The sequence below is a fragment of the Ictalurus punctatus genome, chromosome 11 (genome assembly GCF_001660625.3).
Source record: "Ictalurus punctatus breed USDA103 chromosome 11, Coco_2.0, whole genome shotgun sequence".
NCBI lineage: Eukaryota > Metazoa > Chordata > Actinopteri > Siluriformes > Ictaluridae > Ictalurus > Ictalurus punctatus.
Genome location: NC_030426.2, coordinates 13,044,858 through 13,052,382, shown reverse-complemented (window position 1 = coordinate 13,052,382; position 7,525 = coordinate 13,044,858).

Here is a 7,525-nt window from a genome sequence, read left to right as displayed (position 1 = left end):
TCCAAGTTCATTGTCAGAAATCCTGCCTACTGCATATGTACTGATGTTTGTTTTTGACTAGGCCTCAGCCCCCTTAAGATATGGTCTTCGTTCAGTCTCATCTAGTCCTGGTCTTGGACTTCTCTTAGACATGACAGTGGCAGTCTTGACTATAACCCTCTGTGTAACAGTAAAATCCAAAATCCAAATGTTATGCATTACTACTGCCACCTAATTGTAACAGTTTTATGGGTTTGTTGTAGATGATGCTGTTTACATGCTTATAAAATTTAGTTTATTGAAATAGTAATGCTGTGCATATTGAAATACGAAAAGTTATTTACTACATTGACATAACAGTGACAATAAAGTACCAATACCAGTTTTGAATAAACAATATTATTGCAACTCAAACTCAATCCTTAACTTCAGGTGAATAAAAGAAAGATTGGACAGAAGAATAGAGGAGAAAATAGGTTTTATTGAAAGAACAAAGGGTGCAAAACCAGTTTAACAATAAATTAAGTTTTATAGTTATAATTATCCAGAGAATATTACTAGACGAGAAACTTTTTATGAGCAAACCATAAAATGAGAAGAAAAGAGGATGTGAGAAGAGGACATCAAACAAGTCTTTTATTTAGCTAGGAAGGAAAAAAACAGATGAGCGGGCACTCAAACTGTAACACTGCAATCTTACCTGCATAATCTTGAGAAAGATTGTTAAAGTTAAAGATTTCGTTCTGGAGACAGAGACCTGTCTCTTTTCCTTTCTCTGCTTATAGATCTAGAAGAAGCAAGCACTTTAGAGAACATCTAGCTAAAATGGGTGAAAAAGGAGATGGGGTTCATAACACTAACCCGCTGCGACTGCAGCTAAAGTTCCTCCTCCTGGGGGACCTAATAAAAAATATAAATGGAAGTCACAGGGTTTGGTTCAACCAACTGCAAGACCCAAAAATGTAGGAGCTAATAGAGGTTCTGGAGGCAGCAGTCAAAATGAGCTAAAATCTTTCCACCTTTTTTATTTTAATGACCGGGACATATTTTTAATATTACATATGTAAAAAGCTGCACCTGGGCGGCATGGTGGCTTAGGGTTAGCACGTTCACCTCACACCTCCAGGGTCGGAGGTTCGATTCCCACCGTGGCCCTGTGTGTGTGGAGTTTGCATGTTCTCCCCGTGCTGTGGGGTTTCCTCTGGGTACTCCGGTTTTCTCCCCCAGTCCAAAGACATGCATGGTAGGCTGATTGGCATGTCCAGAGTGTCCGTGGTGTATGAATGGGTGTGTGAATGTGTATGTGATTGTGTCCTGCGATGGATTGGCACCCTGTTCAGGGTGTACCCCGCCTTGTGCCTGATGCTTCCTGGGATAGGCTCCAGGTTCCCCGTGACCCTGAAAAGGATAAGCGGTATAGAAGATGGATGGATGGGTCCATAACACTAACCAGCTGCGACTGCAGCTAAAGTTCCTCCTCCTGGGGGACCTAATAAAAAATATAAATGGAAGTCACAGGGTTTGGTTCAACCAACTGCAAGACCCAAAAATGTAGGAGCGAATAGAGGTTCTGGAGGCAGCAGTCAAAATGAGCTAAAATATTTCTGCCTTTTTATTTTAATGACCGGGACATATTTTTAACATTACATATGTAAAAAACTGCACCTGGGAGGCACGGTGGCTTAGGGTTAGCATGTTTGTCTCATACCTCCAGGGTTGAGGGTTTGAGTCCTGCTGCGGCCCTGTTTGTGAAGAGTTTGGATGTTGCCCCCATGCTGCGGGGGTTTCCTCCGGGTACTCCGGTTTCCGCCCCCAGTCCAAAAACATGCATTGTAGATTGATTGGCATGTACAAAAAGTGTCTGTGAATGTGTGTGTGTGATTGTACCCTATGATGGATTGGCACCCTGTCCAGGGTGTCCCCTGCCTTGTGCCCCATGCCCCCTGGGATAGGCTCCAGTTTCCCTGCGACCCAGTAAGGATAAGCGGTACAGAAAATGGATGGATGGATGGAAAAACCGCACCTGGAATGGACTTTTCCATGCGTACATATTGTCAACAAACCTACTTTGAAAGTATTATGAGCTTATTATAATTGCTACTGTACTATATGTCTGCTGACATTATAGAATTTCTGGTTAGATTTGCTCAGGGGAAAACCTTATAACAACAAATGAGTCTGTCTGTGTATAAGGAACTTGTATTAATAATCTCACTGCCAAAACCAGCAAGCACAATCAAACCCTCACATTTTACAGTTCAGATAAGCCCACACTCATTTGAGTGAGTCTACCATATGGTGAGAAATGGACTAGATCTGGATTAAATATAACTGAATATGTTCGTGTGTTTGTAAGTAGGTTCACTATAAATAGATTTACCCTATCGTATAGGTATACTATAAGGGCATTTTGCCTTTACTGCTCTTTGTGCAAAACCCCAAAACCCACTACAGCCTCCACTAGCACACAGTAGATTACTACCTACACTTCATCTTTTTGTCCACCAGATGCCACTACTGTGTACTGTGAGGAAAAGCTTCGAGTAATGATCTCTTTCGAAACGGTTGAGAGTAAAGCACCACTGTGGCATCACTATCATTGGTCTTCTACTGCTTTATACTATAATGTTAACTGTTGATTATGATCACCACAGTCTTTATGATTACAGCAGGTGTTCTTATAACAACTGTTATCGAAAAGGCAATTATACAAATAATAACTGCATTTTTTTTTTTACCTACCTGCCTACAACACACACGGCTATCAATCTAAATTGTGAACTTTGTCCAAAGAAACAACATAAATAATACTGAAAAACATATGGATTGATAAACACATTTTTATACTTTAGTTTTATTTGGTCTGTGTTCCCTTTTATTTCGCTTTTATACTCTTTTAACAACGGTAATGTATATATGTAAATAACCTATATGTCAGTATTGTGTAGGAAGTAAATTTCCGATGGTAAAAGGCAAAGCTTTGACTTGTAGTCCTTTATGGTGTCCATTTTCATTTCGCGGACTACACATACATTAAAGCAACGCGTGGGGTGTGTGTGTGTGTGTGTGTGTGTGTGGTGGTGGTGGTGGTGGGGGAGTGTCGACAAATCAGATACAACCGTCTCATCCGGGCATCCTGGCCGTACGGCCCTAGAAGGCCTTTGCAATGTAAAGACCGCGGTATTTCCGGTTTTCAGGACTGGTTATAACGCTAAAAACAGGGAACAGTACCAAGGCGCCATTAATGATACGACGGTGGTACCGCTGTATACAGATATTTAAATTGTTTAACAAATTGCAGTACAGAGTTTGTCATTCTTATGCTTAGTCCTGTTTGTGCTTAGTTACTTGGTTTAGTTACTTTATTTACTTATTTACTTTACTTATTTTATTTACTTATTTTATTTACTCGCCTTACTTGCTTACTTATTTATTATTACTTTATTTACTTAGTTCTTTTACTTACCTACTTTGCACTATTTGCTTGCTGCTTCCTTATTTTACTTGCCTTACTTTGTTTATTTTCATCTCAGTTTGAACTTCCTCAAAGCAGTTCAGTAATATCCAATAGATGTTGTTATGCAATAAATATTGCCCTTAATGGGCTTTAATTCAGAGGTGCATATGGTGTTGGAAGAAACAAGAACACTAAAATATGCAGGCCCTTGACATTTATCTACATTTCTATTATGTATCATGTAGACATTTTAAACTGCTTCTTTAAATTGCAAAGAGTCCAGAATTTGTTTATTCTAACTGATAAATAGTGATTATTCGCCTCACGCTAGCTAAATAACTAATAATAAATAAATAAATAAATAGACATGCAAACTGCATATGCACAGGGCAGAGGTGGGAATAAAACCAATTAAATTGTGAGGCAAGCATACTAACCACTAAGCCCCTCTGCCCCTATTATTATTATTATTATTATTATTATTATTATTATTATTATTATTATTGTTGTTGTTGTTGTTGTTGTTGTTATTGCTGTTGTTCTTCTTCAACTACAGTGGTAAAAAAGTAATAATAAAATAATAATAATAATGAAGATACTTCTGACATCAGTGTGACATCTATGTTGGTAATCAAGTATGGATTCAGCTCCAGTTCTGGGATCTCACTGCTCTGCTCACTTTAGAGTTTTCCTTGCTTGCATAACATCTATCAGCTAGATAATGAGTTAATGAGTTAAATATGGTGCTTTGAGGACAGGGAATGCAAAACTGTGTATGGCAGTGTATAACTGTAACTGAGAACTTTTTATATAAATCACTTGTAAATTATTTCTCTTGGATGAATTCATTTAACCTTTAGGGCAAAAAGGGAGGGGAAGATTCGGTCAAAAACTAAAGGAATAAGCACATAGACTCAGGTATGTAATACAAATGCCTTGTACTCACATAAAAAGCATTATGCTGCCTGCCTTTATTTTTGTATCACTCGACACATTGTTATGAAGGTGTCTGTGTGTGTTTGTGTACATGTGTGAGTGAGAGAGAGAGAGAGAGAGAGAGAGAGAGAGAGAAATATCTTAAAGAGAGAGAGAGTTTAAATATTCTCCTTATAGGCTGTATAAGGCTGAAATGCAGTCTTAGTAGAGTGTGAATATGTTTAACCACAAGTGGTAGAGCATGTACTTTTCAACAGATGAGCACTGTACATTCTGTTATATTTCACTTCCTGATGACCGTGTAACCTTATGTGAACTCACCCTCCTATCCATTACACATACACACACACACACAAACACACACTCACACACACACACACACACACACACACACACACACACACACACACACACACACACACACACACACACACACACACACACACACACACACACACAAGAGAACAAGAGAAAGCAGTTTATGGTTATGGTTAGCCCAGTTGGTCACCTATTGTTATTTACCATTATTTCATGGATATTGAATAACTGAATATTGTGCCATTGAGAACTCATTTAATGGTGCATTGCAAATTCAGGTAACACTAATAGAAATATTATAGTCAATGTCTAGCTCTCTTTATTTACATACCTGCCACTGGACCAAAGAATGCACAGTCCACACGTACTTTCAGTTATATCTGTATATTTTAATTGGAATAACAATTAACAGGAATGTCAAGCAGCCGTAGCCAAGGGCCTCATTGCAGGGGGAATATTGCAAGCAACAATCCAGAGCCCCAAGATAGAGGTGCAAAAATATTTTCTAGTGATCTGTTCTGATAGAAAATATTTTGAGATGTGCAACTAGGTTTAGAAATACATTACACAGGGAATCTATAAAACACATTATTCAAAATACTTTATTTATTTTATTTACTCTGTGGGGTACAACATTAATATGCTGCATATAATACTTCATGTTACCACTGCAGTCAAGCTGAAAGCTATTCCTAGGACAACATTCAAAATACAACTTGCATGTATCATATTTAACAAATTTACATATTTAGAATGCATATTTATATGCCCAAGCATAGATGGCCATATATTTAGATCAGCATTAGCAAATCATACTAGAGTGTATGTCTTTCTAATTCATAGTCTTATTTATACTTATTTTCAGGCTGAATGTTTTAAAATCAGTTCAGAATAGATTCTGTCATTAAAGGGTGTTATTTCAAAACACGCATGTGGTTGAAAGACAATGACACTAACCTTACATTTAACTGCATTTCCATTATTTATCATGTAGGCATTTTAAACTGTTATGTCAAATAAACGAAACCTCAAACTCATAACAGTCCTTAACAGCGGTCCCTGAAAGTTCTCCAAATCAATAATTATTTTATCTGTAGTAGTACAGTATTTGATAACAATCTGTGACTAATATCAAGCAATATGTTGTTATTACTAATACATGTTAAATGTGCGCTGACACCACTACAGAATGGCTCAATTACAGTATAACTACATTTATATTTATATTCACAGAGTTTGGTAGATTTCCTTATGTGTTGCAATTTACAGACATGCTGTGTAGTCTTGGTGGAAAACTCATACTGGTACAAATATGCCAAGGTTTAAGAATACATTTAGGCCAAAGCACTGTGAGTTGGGAGTTAGCAAAGAACAATTCATGAAACAACAGACTCTGAGAAATGGTTTGGTGCTTGTGAGAGATGTGAAGATGCCATTCAGTGTTCACTGACTTGTCTCTGTCTGCAAGTGTTGCATGATAATATTCACATTTACACTTTGGTGCAGAACTGTCAGTCATACCAAACACTTAGTGACCTGTTAACTTAAAAACTATCTGAAATCTAATATACATAATTACTTTTAAAATATTATGTATTCTCAAATACACAAGCATATAATTGGAGCAAATTCTTTTAGAATATGGTAAGAGCTAGAAAACAAGAGATATGATATCTGTGTAGAGAAATGGGCCCAGGTTCTTATTGTGTAGAGGGCTGTGAGAGTGGTGTCCTTGAATAGCCTCCTGCTTATTGTTAGCTTCTTGTGCCAACTTTAATGAACATCTTACACACAGCAAAAATAGCATTCTGCCTTCCTCAGTGATCACCCTCTGGAGGGTTGTGTACCATCAGAACTGAAATGAAACTAAAATGAATAAGGCTATATTTTGCAGCTTGATACTCTAAAATGCTGTCCGAGGAGTTAACACACTAATATACTACATATAGTGAAGACTTGGCCGTTTTAATTGTATAATGGCAAAACAATTTAATTAAGAGATATATAAGGATACAGGAGCTACACACTTTGTACACACTTGTAATGATGTGACAAATTATAATGGTCACACATTTTGTTTTATTCCACTAAAAAAGCCCTCAGTCTTGAACTCGGGCGTTTGTTTCAGTGTGATTGAACAGGAGAACATCATGTCTTCTGTAGCAAAAGTACATGATGGAAGCACAGGAGTAACAGCATGTTATTTTGGTTCTAACCCCCATGGCTGTATCAAGTGAGTTATTCTTTCGTGGGTACACAAAAGACTGACAGTTGTTAACCCCACTTGACTAAGTGTGCTCCTTTTACAGAACTGAGATTTCCATCTGTTGTCTGGTGTACTGAATGGCTTCTATAAGTCTATTTTACTTTGTACTAGGAGAACTTTACTTAACTCATAATAGCTCTATTCACAGAAACGTGATTATTTTCCTGTAAGGCATTTTCATTTCTGTTGGCAGTACACCATACCTTGTTTTCCTTCCTTTTCCTTTCGTTGTTTTTCCCTCCTCTTTACTAAAAGATGTGCTGATTAGTTTCTAGATAGTTCATTATAATGACTGTTCCTGATTGTGAGAGGAGTGAAAAAGCAGACATTGCTGACAGTGCAGGTTAAGGTTTAGGCTAAAAATAGGTTAATGTCTCACACAGCAGTAGCAGGAAGAAGAAAAAAAAACATAGTCGTTTAGAAAGGAAGTACACGTTTAGAGCTGTAATATTAATAAACTTGGATTTGATGTTCCAGTGTTGTTTGTAGCGCGTTATATGGATGTGGAGTGTGTGTGGCTCTGTTCACTACACACACTGTTCCCTGGTCGATTCGGCACAGAACGGGTT